The 18,104-nt window shown below is 38.4% G+C and overlaps 1 long non-coding RNA gene across 1 annotated transcript; it reads right to left on the bottom strand.

Annotated features, from left to right (window-relative positions):
• Nucleotides 1-1,654: 1,654 nt before the first annotated feature.
• Nucleotides 1,655-17,378, bottom strand: LOC119788309. The gene is made up of 2 exons (XR_005281443.1): nt 17,335-17,378; nt 1,655-1,747 (listed from the first exon to the last, which is right to left on the bottom strand). It is a non-coding gene; the product is annotated as an uncharacterized LOC119788309 (long non-coding RNA).
• Nucleotides 17,379-18,104: the final 726 nt, after the last annotated feature.

Below are 18,104 nucleotides of genomic sequence, written 5' to 3'. Positions count from 1 at the left end.
ACAGAAACACGAACAGCAAAGCCTACATATATACAAAAACAAATTTGTAAATAAGTACTTTACATGGCTTTTCAATAAATGACATCAAATGAAGAAAGTTGTGTGTCTACTTTGTCAAGGACTCTGTAGAACTCCACTTTGTGGTACTCCACAGCAGATTCTGGCCTGTGTGCAGGTGCTGGCCCAGAATATCTCTTTGGGGGCCTATGTGTTAGAGACAGCTTCTAGGCCATATCCACTGCTTCCTTAAAGACTGCCTCAAAGTGGGCTGGCTTTCTTTTGTCCCGTAATCTCTCTTGGACAACTGAGACTGCAGAGACCATGCCCTCCAATGTCTGGGTGCTTTTTTGGAGCGATGTATTCAGCACTTCCAGTTCGCTCATTACATCTAAGGCCAGTGAGCCCCAGTAGCCCCAATTTCAGTAAAATCTCAGGCTTTTAAATGTTGTAAAATCACCCATAAGTTTTAGGTGTTTTAGTCCTTTATAATTAAATTTATACATTCAAAAAACATAAGGAAGTTATTATCAACGTCTCACTCTACTTTACAGCTTTGTATTAACATTGCTTTAATGTGTGTTATTGTGTACAGCTGGGGACTTTAAGGGCCATGTTAATTATAGATTAAAGAATTTACTGTTCTGCAGTTTAAGCAATTGTCATATTTGTAACATCACTAGTCTTTCCTGTGACATGCACCTTTTATTTATTTATATATACACACACACACACATTATATATATATATATATATATATATATATATATATATATATATATATATATATATATATATATATATATATATGAGAGAGAGATTCTTTCCTCCGAGTTACAGTGACATAGACAAACTTGAAGATACATGACATCCTCAAATTTCTATTCTATTAAAATTTCTGTATCTGTATAATGGGTCTGTTCTATATGTTGTCTTCTCAATTCAGAAGGCCCCATGCCTGTCTTTGCCTAGGGCCCCAAATTTCCTAAATCCGCCCCTGTGTAGTGGAATTTGTCTAGCTTTGAAGTTAGTTTTTCTCATGATTCAACCTGTAACAACCTAAACCATTTGGCTTGGCATAAATACGGATTCAAGTAGCCTACTGTAGCCTACACATTTCTGAAAGACCCCCAACAACTCCAGAAAAAGTCGGAACAGTCGATTTAATTATAAATAAATAAATGCCAATCGATTCCCCCTGCCTCCCGCCTTATGACATTGGCACCTCTCTTCACGCTATTCTCACTGACCGTCTCCACTCTTTTTTCCACGGCGACATCGAACAGACAACCAAAAAAATGCAAGGTGATATGATACCGCAATGAACAGTTTACTTACAGTTGGTGCTTTTCGAAAAAAGGATGCAATTGTTTTCTGTTTTTTCGGTTTGGCTGGCCTCATGTTGATGTCCGGACTCCGGAATTGGGAACTGTCCCGCCACTACTGTCTGTCTGAGTAACCATGGAAACCAGGCTCGAGACGTAAATGCCAGAGACAGGATAACTGTTAGATTAGAATCTCTACGACGCAGGCAGCCTGCAGTTAAACAAAACGATTGCCCGTCTATGATCTGACTGTTTTATGTTGTTGTTGCAAAGCAGTAAATTAGAAAAAGCTTTTTGATTTTCTGTGAGTTTCGCCATATGTTTTTTTTTTATTTTTTTTATAAAAGTGGGGGGGACGGATTGAGGGTCATTCGAATCTGTGTACGTCAGAACACCCCTGACGTACACGCTATCTGCGCCCTTGGCTGGTCCTGATCTGTGCAGATTTTTTCCTTTCTGATCCAGTGTCCTATGACGGAGGTCTTCAACAGGGGGTTCGCAACCCCTAGGGGTCCAAGGAGGTACTGCATGGGGCTAGCAAAAGTTTTTGTTGATAAGACTTTTAAAAACATTTTTTTATTCCCCCCTGCAGTTTTTTCCACTAATTTAAATGTCTTTAAATCCACATTAACATGAATTGAACACACTTCAGTAAACAGACAAATGGAGGTAGAAGATGTCTTTCAGTCATCAATGCACACATTCAGTGACACACAGGAGCTATTTCAAGCTGGGCACCATTTCATTCACAACACCTGTCCCATCAACCAGGAATCAGAATCAGCAATACTTTAATAATCTCAGAACGAAATTAATTTTGCTACATGACTAAAGTTAAAGTAAAGTTAGTTGACAATGTTAAGGTGTATTACAGAGTGGAAAAGCTCCTCAATCAGTTTAACACAGGGGTCTGCAAGATCTTATATCCAATTAGCCCTTTTGCTCTGAGTCCGGCAATGAATAAGTTGATTAGAGGTGCAAATTATTACTTGACTTTTTAATAACACACAACCTATTATTTTTTTTTTTATATCTGCAACAGGAAATCTGTTGCCAAGTTAAAAAAATAGAATAAGGAAAAACATAAGACAAATTCTTAAGATGAAGTTTTTCTTCTATAGAGTATTATCTGATGTAAGAAAGAGTAAATAATAAAAATCATAATTTCTAAACTAATTAAAAGGAAAATATGTCATAATTATGGCATCCTAGAACCATAATTATGATTATTTCAATGTCATTGTGTCTGGAAAATTCCATTCAAATATTCTTTATTAAAACCGGTGTCACACTTCTAAGACTGGTGCTGGTAAAGATTTTCAGTAATTCAGTCCATAGTCATTCCAAAATAGTAAAAAGAAAAAAAAACAATCCACTGGAAACAAACTTAGAAACAAAGTTTTTTTTTTATTGTTTTTTTTTTTTTTTACTGTTTTTGAAATTCTAAGAATGGTTGATGTTAATATGGAACATTAAATGAAAATAGGATTACAACTTCTGTTATTTGCATCTAAGTTGTTCTAATGTAAGCATGAGGTTTTAATGTAATAAAGACTTTGGGTGTTTTTATCATTTGCATTTGCTTGGCTAACATCAGCTTTTTTTTAAGTGAATAATAGTTGGTTATCTCTGGATTGCTCAGCCCCCCCCAAAGGTTAAAGGTCAGGACACATGACTATTGCATTGCTCCCGTGATGAGGCCAATGATGAACACCCTTGGAAGTGTTTAATTATGGAAAATTTGTAATAAAACAGAAGTCCAATGAAAAAAAGTGCTCAATTAAAATCGCCATTCCTCCAAGGTACTGTCTTTCACCTCTGACTGTTGTTCCCCCCTAAACAATGACAGCATACTCAAGATCAGCACTATCAAGTAGCCTCAACAGTGATTCCAAGGAAGCTGGTCCATTGATGGAAGCAACAGTCAGGGACCTCTCTGTGACCAAATACCCACAGATGAATTGACAGAGACTGAGACTGTTTGGCTATTATATCCTATACATGCAATTATTTGCTTTACATATAATTAATCCTATCCCTTTCGACCGGTTAGTTTTGCTTTATAATTCCCCACAACACCTAGTGATATCAACGCTATCATATAATATATATTACATTTTTCACTTAAACATTGAACAGATTATTTTCTTCAGTTCAGTCCACCAGCATTGCACCCCAGTGCTTGGAAGACATCTTATCTACTCAGAGAAGGTTGAAGCACACTAAAACAGGATAAGACAGGCTTAATTGAAAGTAAACAACTCTTGAAGCTAATGAAGGGTCTGGCATGAGTGGCATCTAGCTGAAATGCACCAATTAGACTTCAGCCAGTTTACAAACCACTATTATTACTACACTTCATGTCCTCATACTCTGACTGAATAAAATATGATGAGCACAATGTGAAACTGTATTTCATTGTTTATTGTACTGTGTAGAAATTATAATATTGCCTGCACACGTGCAAGACATCTCTTTAGTTGAGTTAAGCAATGTTTGGCCTTGACAGTCTCTACTGCTGAACCGCTTTTTGCTTTTTTTCAAGTCAAATTGTCTTAGCTCAATTTCAAAAAAGCTCTTGTTTTGCTCATTTAAAAAATATTATTTCTTTTTCTTTTATTTCTTGTGTTTTAACCAAACTTCAAGAAAAAAAAATCCTTTTGTACAGTTCATTGAGATTCCCTAAACGATTAGGCCAAAAAGGTTGTTTTATAAATTATCTATTTGCAACACAGATGAAAAACAGTCTGTATTTTAGGACCTGTTCCATGTTATAAATACTGCAAGCTACAAGTGATCATTATAATGCAAGGGTAAAAAGACTGCATGATAATGACCATGTAATGACTATAAATAAATAATGATTCAGTGGAAGTGTTTTGGTGTTCTGCTCTGTTTCCTGCACACAGAGGGTTTAATATAAAATAGGAATGGTGGGCATTATTAACAAGATGTTTTTTCCATCAAGAAAGCATCAGTGCACCCTGATATCAGTACGGCAAGTCTTTTAGAGCATTAAATCCTCTTTGTTTCTAAACCTAATTAACCTGTTTGACATAACCACGACATACCACATTTCCTCCTAGGTTTTATTTTGTCATGTTTTCTTCATCCAGTTATATACTATTACATAAATCTGCTGTTTGACAATATATTTTTGTTATTTCTTTAAGACTATGTTTCTGAGGTGACAACTAGATCACAATGTGCCTGGAAAGTTAACATATTAATAGTTAAATGTCAATGAACTCCCTTGAATCGCCAGTCTCATTTAATGTAATTAATTAGTTTTAATTCAAATAGAGCAACTTTCATAACCTGTGGATCTTTTTTTAAATTTTGTGATAGTAAAGCCACAAACAATAACAATTTCAATATGAATTATGTCGCACAGCACTACATATTGAATAGAATGAGGAAGAAGGAAGTTGTGGTAGATTTTAATCTCTTGCAAAAAGGGAAATTTCTAAAACTGTGGTGCGCATTTGTATTCACCACCCATCCACTTGTACAGAGGTCATTCCACAAAGAACCTCCCCGAAAAATGTATGTCTCTATGGGATTATATTCTAGATCTTTACTGAGTCATCTTACCATATACTTAGTCATACAAATAGGGTTTTTTGATCCAAAAAAACAGGGACAGGAACTTATTTCAACCTAATCAGTTTGATTTGTGGAATTTACACCTTTACTAGCACCACTTGCAAATAGTTGGGACTAAAAAGCCATTAGATTGCCACTATTGTGTAACGATAAAAACAACATTTAAGCTATTCACTTTTGGCTTAAAAGGTCTCTATTTCATGTTTTGCTTTTTGGAACCCCTAAGGGGAAGGTATTCCGTAAAAATTCAAAAAATATCCACTGGACATGGTTTCCAAGATTTTAAGACGTTTCGCCACCTCTCCAGGAAGCTTTCTCAATTCAAATGTCTGGAACCACAGTGAGTTTGAGTCTTAGGCCCCGTCCACACGAAGACGAACCCTGGCCTAAACGCACAAATTTTTCACCAAACCAGCCTCTCATCCATACGAAGCCGGCGTTTCGGGGTCTGTAAACGATCTTTTTTTTATTCAGCCTTCAGAGTGGGAAGATTTCGAAACGCCGTTTTCGCGTTTCCATCTTTACGCTCTAACCGCATATTTTTTTTACACGCATGCGTCATAGCGTCGCCTCTAAACACGCATGCGCGACACAGTATCACAACAACAATGGCGCCGTTGCTGCTAATGCTACTCACCCTGCTGTCGGGCTTACAACAGAATCTTCTTCTTCTGGAATATCTCCAGGAAGAACAGATCAATATCGACGACATAGTTCAGCACCTGAATTTGACTTAACCACGAAAATGGACCCGCAGGGCAACCATGTATAAATATTAGTGCGCATGCCCAACATTTCGTCGCTTATTTTTGCTTTGGCACCACAGCGCCACTTACAGGCCTGGCATACATTTTGCAGCGTTTTCATGCATTCGTGTGGACGCTCACATTTATTTTACGTCTCCGTCTTTACGGCAAACGTTTTGGAAAATATCAGCGTTTCGTGTTCGTTTTGACTTCGTGTGGACTGGGCCTTATATAGACAAAGCCTTGTATCGCTTGGAAACATGCAAATGGTAATCGATGAATGGGTCGTTTGGTTCCATCATTAGCCTGTGATATCTGAAGCCTGTCTATGATATCACTATGACCTGGATGACTGAGAACCTTCATCAGCATAAGGTGAAGGTAGTTAGCTTTATACCAGTTGCAGCCTTAATACAGCCAACATGATTTTTGTATGAAAGAAATGTGTGTTTAAATATGCCTCTTTTCTATGACACCATAAAATGTGCTTTCATATGATCTAGTCTGAGCTAAACAAGATCCATGTAAGAGCAAGGAGCAAGGATACACTATGAAAGCACAGAGGCCAATAACTAATTAAATTGTCTAAATCTTGAGTAAGATATAATAAAAAAGGAAATACAGGATTATAGTTGTCATCTACAGTTGATATGAATTACTAACATTTCACCAAAAGTCATTTATGATTTTGGGTTTGAATCTTTTCAGCTTTACTTAGTGTTGTGCTGAGATGGTCATAAACAAAATAGAGATCCCAGGATGCCTTGCAGCTTTGATATCACAGCAGAGGTATCAAGCCAAGCAAAACTTTCCCTTCTTCCTCTCTCCTAAACCGTCCTTAAACCTTTTGATGTTACATCTTCACTTGCAAAGTGGTGAGAAAAAAAAAAAAAAGGTTATTGAAATTTGGAAACTGAACGGGCAAAGAATCTGCAGACTTCCTGATCACCTCTCGGACCCGGTCACTCTGAAACACTGCAGCCTCTGTTTTGTTCAAAACAGGAAAAACCATGGGATATTTGGGGACGCAAAATTTCCCGAGTCGAGTACATGATTGCTTTGGTCAAGTGATCCAGCTGTAGCCGCCTGCTCGCACCTGCCACAGCTGCAGCAAGCAGGTAAATTGACCAGATTTCTGAACTAAAATCTTCAAGCTCTTAGATAAAATGAAATACAACTAATTAAGATGAAATTAGTAAAGTGGGACACTGATGGTTTCATTTATTTTTACATAATTTTCAATATTTTAACAACAAAAGTAAAGTGTAGAAGCCAGGAATGCCTCTTCATAGTGTTAGTATTTCCTAAGTTTGATCAAATTAATACATTTCAAGGGTTATTGATAGAAAAATAGAACATTGTTTCTGGGATGGGCAAAAAGGAGTGGGGGGATCAAGGGTGATTACCAGGGCTTTCAAATTTTGCGGGGCCTAAGAGTCCTACTGCCCCCTGGTGGAGAATGACATGAGGAAAAGAAAGAAAAAAGAGGCCCCCCAGGCTGTCTTTGGAGACAGTTCCCTCACCTCTTTAAAAAACTGCAACAATAATCACTATTTTCACATCTACATACCTATGAGAATTGTGTTTTTTCTCCATTCACATGGATAAAAACAAGTAGCATTCAAAGCCTGCAAAAGTAAAGGATGATATATGTATATTACCGTCAACTGACAATTGTCCAAATCAGGGAAGTGTGCATCTCAGAGAAGCAGATTTATTTCTTCCACTTCAGCAGCTCTTTTGTTTACTGTCTTTTATTATTGGACAAGCTAATTAATCCAGGTGTGTCTGGTTGTTTACTGAGGTTCTCTTCTTTCTAGTCCTCTTCTGATTTCTGCATGCTCTCTGCTATAGTGCTATAAGAAGATTTCTCTCCCTCCTTTTCACTGTTCTTTCCATCAGTGTTCCTATTTTCCTCTGCTCTCATTCAGTCTTTATTTTAGTTCATCTCAGTCAATCAATCTTACACTATTTTATAACAGAGACCTAATATAATCACAAACCCTTCTAAAAACATAAAAATGTACAACATAAAAACATACTATTTAATATTTATAATTTGATTTTTGTTTCACACAACTGAAATTTATTTTTAAATTGGATTGAATTCGAAAATCGAATTAAAAATAAAAACAATGGAGATTTTATTTTTAGGCCATATCGCCCAGCCCTAAGTCCTACCTGTTAAAACAAAGTTTTTATACTTTATCTTCACCTGTTGCTAGTTGATTGCACCTAAATAGGCACATTGATCCTCTGCCATTCAAGCAATTAACTAGTCCTCTCAGTAATATTATTGTGGTCACAACAATCTATGGCAGGCTGTTTTGATACGTATCAGTTTGACTAAATATGCGTTTCACATATTCTGGGGAAACTAATTTCAGATCTCCTCATTGCGATTGTTACTGGTTAGCAGTTGTATAATATTGATTATGAAGAAATGTATTTCAAATATTGTATTTGCATATTCTGTTAAGTTGATAAATCTCAAAATGCCACTTAATCTGCTATTACTGTTCTGACTATGTGATCTTTACCAAGGAAGAATCCTACTTTAGCAGCAATTTACTCCGCCATTTTCCTCTACTTTGCAGCTGTAGCACTGTTTCTTTGTCTTTTTAACACATTCCATTTATTTATTTTATCCCTGCATTAAAATCTCTAGTTACAGTGTTATGAGGCATTTTATATTCCCTGTCATCATGATGTCTTGTCAAATCTGTGCTCCAGTGATAATGGCTTTTCATACTTGTTACGCAAGTGTTCAAGTCTGAGTGGACATACTCAGAGTTGATAAAAATAACTCACTGCAGTTTCTATGAAACTGAAAAGGCTAGATCAATTTAGAGTTAAAGACTTGAGTCTAAGTTTGTTAAACATGCTTTGTGAAATGGACCCCTAATTTTTAGTGAAACAAAACACATCAAAGCCCTTTTTTTCACCTGGGCATGAACCAAATACTTATTACAAGAATTAGTCCAATCCAAATAAGATGGCATCACAGTTATCATAGTGCAGTGCAACTTCCCATCAGTTGCGACAACGGAGTTGTGCTTCTTCTTCTTTTTAACAGTGGTGCACTCTATTTCTCAACTTACAGCGGTGCTGTTTACACATGTAACATGTGGACACATCATTACAGGAGTGTCTGAATCACTTGAGGGAGGCGTTATAGAGATTCATGACCACAGGTAGGAATGATTTCCTGTGGCGCTCTGTGGTGCATCTGGGTAGGAGGAGTATTCTGCTGAAGGAGCTCGTCTGCTGGACCAGTGTGTTATGGAGAGGATGTGAGTCATTGTCTAAGATGGACTGAAACCTGGACAGCATCCTCCTCTCTGATACACTCGTCAGAGTGTCCAGTTGCTCCCCCACAACATCACCGGCCCTCCTGACCAGTTTGTTCAGTCTGTTGTTGTCAGCGACCCTCAACCCACTGCCCCAGCATGTGACAGCAAAGAAGATAGCTAGCAACAACTGACTCATAAAACATTCTCAGCATCGCCCCACAGATGTTAAAGGACTTCAGCCTCCTCAGGAAGAATAGTCGGCTCTTGCCCTTCGGTGTTTCTAGTCCAGTCCAACTTATTATTAAAGTACACTCCCAGGTACTTATACTCCTCCACAGTGTCAATAGGAACCCCCTGAATGGAAATAGAGGTCACAAATGTTTTTGTCCTCCTCAGATTCACTATTAGCTCTTTAGTCTTTGTCACGTCGAGCTTCAGGTGGTTCAGCTCACTCCAAGTGACAAAGTTGCCCACCACAGTCCTGTATTCACTCTCCTCACCCTTTTCAATGCAGCCAACAATTGCTGAGTCATCACAAAACTTCTGAAGGTGGCAGGACTCAGAGCAACAGTTGAAGTCCGAGGTGAAAAGGGTGAAGAGGAAGGGGGAGAGGACAGTCCCCTGAGGGTCCCCAGTGTTGCTGACCACCCTGTCAGACTAACAGTTCCGTAGTGTACATACTGTGGTCTGCCCGTCAGGTAATCAACAATCCAGGACACGACGGGGGCCTCCACCTGCATCACAGTCATCTTCTCACCTAGTACAGCCGGGCGGATTGTGTTGAAGGCGCTGGAGAAATTAAAGAACATGATTCTCACTGTGCTCGCCGGCTTGTCCAGATGATTGTAGACTCTGTTCAGCATTAAGATGATGATGTCCTCAACTTCCAGGCGGGGCTGGTAGGCGAACTGTAGTGGATCAGTGAAAGGCCTGACCAAGGGCCTTAGTTGCTCCAGGACTTGCCTCTCAAAGGTCTTCATGATATGGGACGTCAGTGCTACTGGCCTGTAGTCCGGAGGGTCGCTAGGGCATGACTTCTTTGACACAGGAATGAGGTGGGACATCTTCCACAGCACGGGGACTCTCTGGAGGAGCATGCTCAGACTGAAGACTAGGCTAAGTATTCCACACAGCTGATAGGAACAAGCTTTGAGCACTCTGGGGAGTACACTATCGGGGCCCGCAACTTTGCCGGAGTGGGAGCAAGATATTCATCGTGATGGATAAATCTAATAATTATTAAAAATTATGAAACAAATACTGATTAATGAATAAGTAATTGATTTTATTCCATAATATAAGATAGATTTTGGAAACATGGAAATAAAAAATCCTGGAACCATACAATTAAGCGATTTTTCCCACATACCTGAATCTGTAACACTGGGGGACAAAGAAGCAATAGTTTTCAAGAAAAATAGTTTGATTCAGTTTCAAACACTGATTGGTTTTTAAAAATATATATATTGCTGGCTCCTGTAAAAGTGAAGCACAGTGATTTTCTGTTTTTTTTTTTTTTTGAGTGGTGCTGTTTCACACTTTCAACCTTGTGAATTTTAAAACATTTTAATTTTATTTATTTATCAGTTGATTTTATTAAACTATAATAATTGTTCAAAAATATATATTATGGATCAGTTTCAATTGGTGTTAATTTTTTTAACACTTTTCTTATTGCCTAATAAAGGCCTTGTCTTTTAAATGACTGGAAATACAAATGCCATTTTCAAAAACATGTTTTGAGGTAATTCTTTTCTCTTCATTTTTAAAAAGTTTTTTTTTCCTCTTAAGGCCAGACAGCAGGAAAAGAGATACAAAGCATGATTTAATAAGATGAGCAATGATGTCATAGCACCAATATAACAGTGTCCAGATAAACACGTTTTGCTATAAACTTACAGCAACTGAGTAGAATAAATTCTGGGAGGATAGGATGATAATATATTTATTTGATAAGGGCAGGTTGATTCACTTAAACTCCTAATATTGGCACTTATTACTTGTCCATCATTATTTTACGTTTCTCAGAGGCAACCACAATTTTAATGTCTTAGATGATGCATTCAGAGGGAAGAAGTGAAAGAACGCCTTCTCTGCTACAGAATAAAAAGAAACTGTCGTCTGATGACTTGGAGCCAAAAAAAAAAAAAGAAGGTGTCACATTGGAACCAGAATTTCACTCTTGTTTTAAGACCCTTAAGCAGCAAATTCAAAACACAGGGGTGAAAAAAAATGATAAAAGGTTTATATAATGCAGCTGGAGGTTTAGCAGGAAGGTGTCTGTGCACAGGATCTCTGAGAATCTCTAGGAAGAGAAGACAAGTAGGGCCTGATTTTCAGATTCAAAAAAGGGGTGCTAAATAGCAGGTGCAATTTTTCTTTTAGGATCTGCAATAACAGGGTGTATTGTGCCTGGCCTATAAAGATTGTCGGGGAAATGTTAAGACATACAAACCAGTTTGGCTCCAGTCCATTACAACTAGTCGATTACCTGTTCTACTTGTAGTTTGAGAGCTGTAGTAAAGGTAAGATGAACTTCCAAGCCATTTAGTTGAGATAATGGTGAAAAAGTCGAGGGGGGATGTTGTTTTCTGTCAAGAAACCCAGAATGTGGTATCCAATATTCAGGCGAGACAGACAGTAGGAAGTTTCTAAATGTTTTATAACAAAAGAAACAGAGCGAAACAGAACTGAACACGGGCTGCTGTGGATCTGCAGATACGCAGCGGCTGCAGGGTAGGCGGGGCACATCCCATCTCTGGCACTCCAATTCAGGGAGAAACACAGGTAAGTGACCACAATAATCTGACGGAAGATGATTATCCATGTGAGTCACTTACCTGGTTTAACAGTCTAGTTCATCCTCTCCGAAGAAGGCGGGATCAGCCAATGTTCTGCCAAACGTGATACGGCACAGAGCTGCCCAGTGAGCAGGCAGGAGTCCGAGCAAGGTCAAGAAAACAGTTCAAAACAGTGCGGTTCTGAGATCCAGGAACCCGTAGGCCGATCAAGGGTTACGATCCAAACAGGAACAGTGAGATCCAGGGTTTCAGGAATCCATGGTGTGTTCAGGCAGGTTCAGAGCTCCTTGAGTTCAGCAGTGAGCTCAGGCAGACACACTCAGATGGAGACAGGAGGGCTCAGCGGTAAAGAGGCAGAGACAAGACAAGGTACTAGGAGGACTGCAGAACTTTAAACTGGCTTCCTCTGAAAGCCAGGTCTATGGGATTTTAAACTTGTAACCCACTATAGTCTTAAAAGCCAAAGCTGCTATGATTCCTGAATGTTGGAAGAAAAAATTCTCCTATGGAGCCAACTTTCTGACACCAGTAAAATTTTTATTTAGTGACACCGGGGTAGAACACTCAGAAGGTGCTTGTTGGATTATTGTTTGGATAGAGTCAGAAATAGTGTTGGTTCAGTCTAAAAAAACATTTGTTTGAATGAACTAAATCGCATCACTATTACAAGCTGATTCTTTACTTTCTCAGTTTAATTAAAATCAGCATGAAGAATAGGAGTAGTGTAACTCACACTGTTACTCCAAGTTAATGTCAAAGGTTAGCCTTTAAATACCTCCTACAAACTGTATAGAGAAATACTGCAAAGAAGTAATTCTCTCAGTAGGAAATTACACTTACTGACATAAACTGGTACTGTAGGAATCAATGAGTGATTTGTACAGGGCTGTGATAGCAACTGTTTACCCACTCACTAACCCCCTGTACGAATCAGTTTGTGATTCGCTCATGCTGTGACTGAGTTAACATTCCCTGCTGGACCTGCCTGCAACTGAAAGTCATGAGTGATTTGTGCTGTTGATTCCCTCACTGGACTTGTGTATAAATGAGACATATTTGCTCACGTTGTCAGTCGGTGTTTTGGCATTAATGAATTATGCCATCCTTTATAGTATGAGAATCACATTGATGTCCCTTTCACACTTACAACTTTACCCAGTAATTTTGTGGTAATTTACTTGTTCAGGGTTATGTGTGAATAAAGCCAGAACTGATTTACCAGGTAAAACACACCGGGCAATTTACTGTGTCAAGACCTAGGTTGTGTCCAAATGTCTGCCCTAACCCCTCAAACACTACAGGTGCTGGTCATAAAATTAGAATATCATGAAAAAGTAGATTGATTTCAGTAATTCCATTTAAAAAGTGAAACTTGTATATTATATTCATACATTACATACAAACTCATATATTTCAGATGTTTATTTTGTTTAATTTTGATGATTACAAATGACAACAAATGAAAATCTCAAATTCATAATATCAGAAAATTAGAATATTACTGAAGACCAATAAAAACAAAGGATTTATAGAAATGTTGGCCAACTGAAAAGTATGAACATGAAAAGTATGAGCATGTACAGCACTCAGTATTTAGTTGGGCCTCCTTTGGCCTGTATTACTGCAGCAATGCGGCGTGGCATGGAGTCGATCAGTCTGTGGCACTGCTCAGGTGTTATGATAGCCCAGGTTGCTCTAATAGTGGCTTTTAGCTCTTCTGAATTGTTGGGTCTGGTGTATTGCATCTTCTTCTTCACAATACCCCATAGATTTTCTATGGGGTTAAGGTCAGGAGAGTTTGCTGGCCAATTAAGAACAGGGATACCATGGTCCTTCAACCAGGTACTGGTAGCTTTGGCACTGTGTGCAGGTGCCAAGTCCTGTTGGAAAATGAAATCTGCATCTCCAAAAAGTTGGTCAGCTGCAGGAAGCATGAAGTGCTCTAAAACTTCCTGGTATGTGGCTGCGTTGACCCTGGACCTCAGAAAACACAATGGACCAACACCAGCAGATGACATGGCACCCCAAACCATCACTGACTGTGGAAACGTTACACTGGACTTCAAGCAACGTGGATGAAGTGCCTCTCTTCTTTTCCTCCAGACTCTGGGACCTTGATTTCCAAAGGAAATGCAAAATTTACTTTCATCAGAGAACATGACTTTGGACCACTCACCAGCAGTCCAGTCCTGTTTCTCTTTAGCCCAGGAAAGACGCTTCTGACGCTGTCTGTGGTTCAAGAGTGGCTTGACACAAGGAATGCGACAGCAGAAACCCATGTCTTTCATACGTCTGTGTGTGGTGGTTCTTGAAGCACTCACTCCAGCTACAGTCCACTCTTTGTGAATCTCCCCCACATTTTTGAATGGGTTTTGTTTCACAATCCTCTCCAGGGTGCGGTTATCTCTCTTGCTTGTACACTTTTTTCGACCACATCTTTTCCTTCCCTTCGCCTCTCTATTAATGTGCTTGGACACTGAGCTCTGTGAACAGCCAGCCTCTTTAGCGATGACCTTTTGTGTCTTGCCCTCCTTGTGCAAGGTGTCGATGGTCGTCTTTTGGACAACTGTCAAGTCAGCAGTCTTCCCCATGATTGTGTAGCCTATAGAACTAGACTGAAAGACCATTTAAAGGCTTTTGCAGGTGGTTTGAGTTAATTAGCTGATTAGAGTGTGGCACCAGGGGCCATCAATTTTGAACCTTTTCACAATATTCTAATTTTCTGATATGATGAATTTGAGATTTTCATTTGTTGTCATTTGTAATCATCAAAATTAAACAAAATAAACATCTGAAATAAATGAGTTTGTATGTAATGTATGAATATAATATACAAGTTTCACTTTTTAAATGGAATTACTGAAATCAATCTACTTTTTCATGATATTCTAATTTTATGACCAGCACCTGTATATAAAGCAGGGACTATATAGTGGACTTTATAGTGCACTTAATTAACTGACCATTTTGAAAGGTGACCACTACTTTTCACTCTTTGTCGGTCACGTCAACCTGGCTACTTGCATGGTGTCCCCAAATGGTAAATGGTAAATGGCATGTACTTATATAGCGCCTTTATCCAAGTTAGGAGACTTGACCAAAGCCCTTTACACTACATTCGTTCACCCATTCACGCACGCACTCACACACTGATGGTGGCAAGTTACATTGTAGCCACAGCTGTCCTGGGGCTCACTGACAGAAGCGGGGCTGCCGTACACTGGCACCACCGGACCCTCTGACCACCATCAGTAGACAACGTAGGTGAAGTGTCTTGCCCAAGGACACAACGACACTGAAAGTTGGACTCGGGGCTTGAACCGTCAATCCTTCGATTTCAGGGCAAACTCCTACATCCAACGCCACTGTCGCCCAAAACAAATCCCATAATGCTTTCCAATGAGAGCTCTAACAAAGCATTCTGGGATATATCTGGCTATCTATTGACCATACATGTACATTACTTTTCAAGGTGCATTATGGAAAATATTTAGTCCATTACTTTTTTATCCACTAGACTTTCAAACTCTCAGAAAAAAAAAAAAGAGTATTTCGGGCGCAAATTCTGACACAGCCCTAATATTACATTGACACACCAGGACTGTGTGTGAAAAAGCTGACGTGTTACCTAGCAAAAGTCCTGTCTCCTGCTACATGTAAACTTCTTCAACAACAGCACCACTGATGAATGGGCTGGCAAAATTTTATCCAGTGTTTCATCAAGCAAGATGGAAATCTTTTAACTATAGCTGGAAACTGGTTGGACCTGTAAAAAAAATGACTTTCTGTCCCTGCAGAGCGACAAATGATATACCAGCTCTCAGAAACCAACCACGATTCTGTTACAGTATATATAACAAGATAACCTTTGCCATTTGGGACCACGTATTACACAGGGCAAACATTTGTTATCAGTTAACTTGAAGGTCTGTGGAGGAAGTACTGTAAATTAAAGTAGAGACACATAATGAAAGTAATAGTGACATAACGTCAGCCGTTTCCAGAATTGGAAGCCAACTTCAGCTTCTTGCTTTGTGCTGATTAGTTTTTTATCATTATGATAGTTTTATGCTTTGTACATATGTTTCAAAACAGGTTGGAATTTGCGGTGTTTTTATTGAGGTAAGGCCACGGTCAGTATTGGGTTGTTAAAAAAAAGGGGGGGGAAAGTGGAATTTCTTTTTTTGGAAGCATACATAGCCTAATTAATATAGTCTATTAACCTAAAGCACGATGCATGTTATGGTTGTTACATGTCAGGTATGCCTGTCATTGACCTTGACCAAGGCAGCTTACAGTAGAACTACAGTCAGTCCCTGGACTGGCATGGCTATCACTGCCCCTACATAGTTAGGGACAAATGCAGAGGACAAATTTTCCTCTGGGATCAGCTTCATAGTCATGGTAGGCCACTTCTTTGATTTTACTTTGAAAAAATCTTGCGGCAATGAATCCATTAAGATTTGGAACCAAACCTCACAAAACATTGCAAATGAATATTTGAATCCTTTCAAGTCAAGTATTTTTTCATTGAAATTTTCAAAATCTGAAAAAAACCTGCTTACAAATTCAAATACATTCAAATTAGCCTAAAAATGAAATAAACCTATATTAAATCTAATAATTTTACTCACCTTTCAAATATTAATTTAGAGTATTTATTTCATAAAATAGTATTGATTTTATAAAACAGACCTTTTAGTGGCTAATTTAAAGTAAGCTAGGCTATATGTTGGCAATGAATAAGTTAAAACTATTCTCACAGGTCCGTGGAACTAAGCTATTTACCATTGATCAGACGACAGGCATTCGTGGGACCTTGCAGTCAGATCTCAACATTCAATTCATTTATGACCATTGGCCAGACATTTACATCACATTTGTCAGTTCTTTCAGATAATAATCTTAACATGTGTCTTAAATTGCTTAATTAAAATGCATTTTTTAAATCTTCAATTCTCTCCTACGGGTTTCCTCCTATGCTCTCAGCCACAGCTCCACTTGTCTCATCAAAATCTTCTGGATTCTGGCTGTCACCTAGCAAAACAGCAACGGTCTACAGATTAATGTTATGTTTGATTCACCACCAAAATGCAGATTTTGAATGTTCAGCAATGCCTGTACACTCTAGACTAATTCTCGTGTGTCATGCCAATTTTAAAGACAGAAAACTGTTTGCTAAGTTTAACAGGTTTACCTAGTTTTGCATGCTATCAATATGTCCAGAGATTAGGACTTCAACATATTTGGTGACACAATGGTAAGCTTATAAAAGGTAATGTCTTCTGACTCTTGACTTATCTGAAGCATTAGTTTTTGCTTTTTTTTAAACTAAACCCGCTTGGCCGTGATGCAGTTGGTTGCGCCACTGATGTCAAAAATGAAAATGCATGTGCCCTGTGGACCACCATAATTTGCTCAGGCTACTCATAAGCGCCAGAGATGGGAAGTAACGAAGTACAAATACTTTGTTACTGTACTCAAGTAGATTTTTCTGATATTTTTACTTTACTTTACTACTTATTTTTATGGCGACTTTTTACTTCTACTCCTTACATTTTTACACAAATATCTGTACTTTCTACTCCTTACATTTTAAAAAATTGGCTCGTTACTTTAGTTTTGAATCATTTCAATGGAGTTACCATTATTATTTTTCACGTCATCAATACCAAATTCAGTCTAATTGGATGGGAATCTACGTTGCATTTGACGCACCACTACAAGATGAATCGACAGATTCGGCGGTATTCATTCGCGGCAAATCATTGCAGCTTGGTGGCGGTGGCGTTAGCATAGTAGCATGGACGACGAGATGATTGAAAATGAACACAACGTATATCTAGTCCTATTGGCAGACATCCATTTAAAATGTAGGCAACGGCATGAAAAAAGTGGTTTCTACTTTTACTTTTATACTTTAAGTAAATTTACAAGCCTGTACTTTGTTACTTTTACTTGAGTAAAGAAGTTTAATCAGTACTTCCACTTTTACCAGAGTATTTTTCAACACAAGTATCTGTACTTTTACTCAAGTACTGAAAGTGAGTACTTTTGTCATCTCTGATAAGCGCACAGCCTGCCAGATGTTTAACGGGCAATATTTTTGCCATTACTGTTAATTTATAATACAATTTTACACATCCAGTGATAAAATGTTTCAGTGAATGATATGGGGGGATGGTCATTTAAGAAGGAGGATGATTTTTAAGATTTTTTTAAGAAGGGGGATGCCATCACCCCCTCATCCCACCATCAACTCGAGTACTGGCCAGTCTTATTGCCTTTTATGAATATAAAGTAGCAAAATGTATTTTAAGCTCTATAAATATCACA

This window comes from Cyprinodon tularosa, unplaced genomic scaffold (genome assembly GCF_016077235.1).
Source record: "Cyprinodon tularosa strain WSP-4 unplaced genomic scaffold, ASM1607723v1 ctg314, whole genome shotgun sequence".
NCBI classification, from domain to species: Eukaryota; Metazoa; Chordata; class Actinopteri; order Cyprinodontiformes; family Cyprinodontidae; genus Cyprinodon; species Cyprinodon tularosa.
This window is presented reverse-complemented; position numbering and strand designations above follow the sequence as displayed.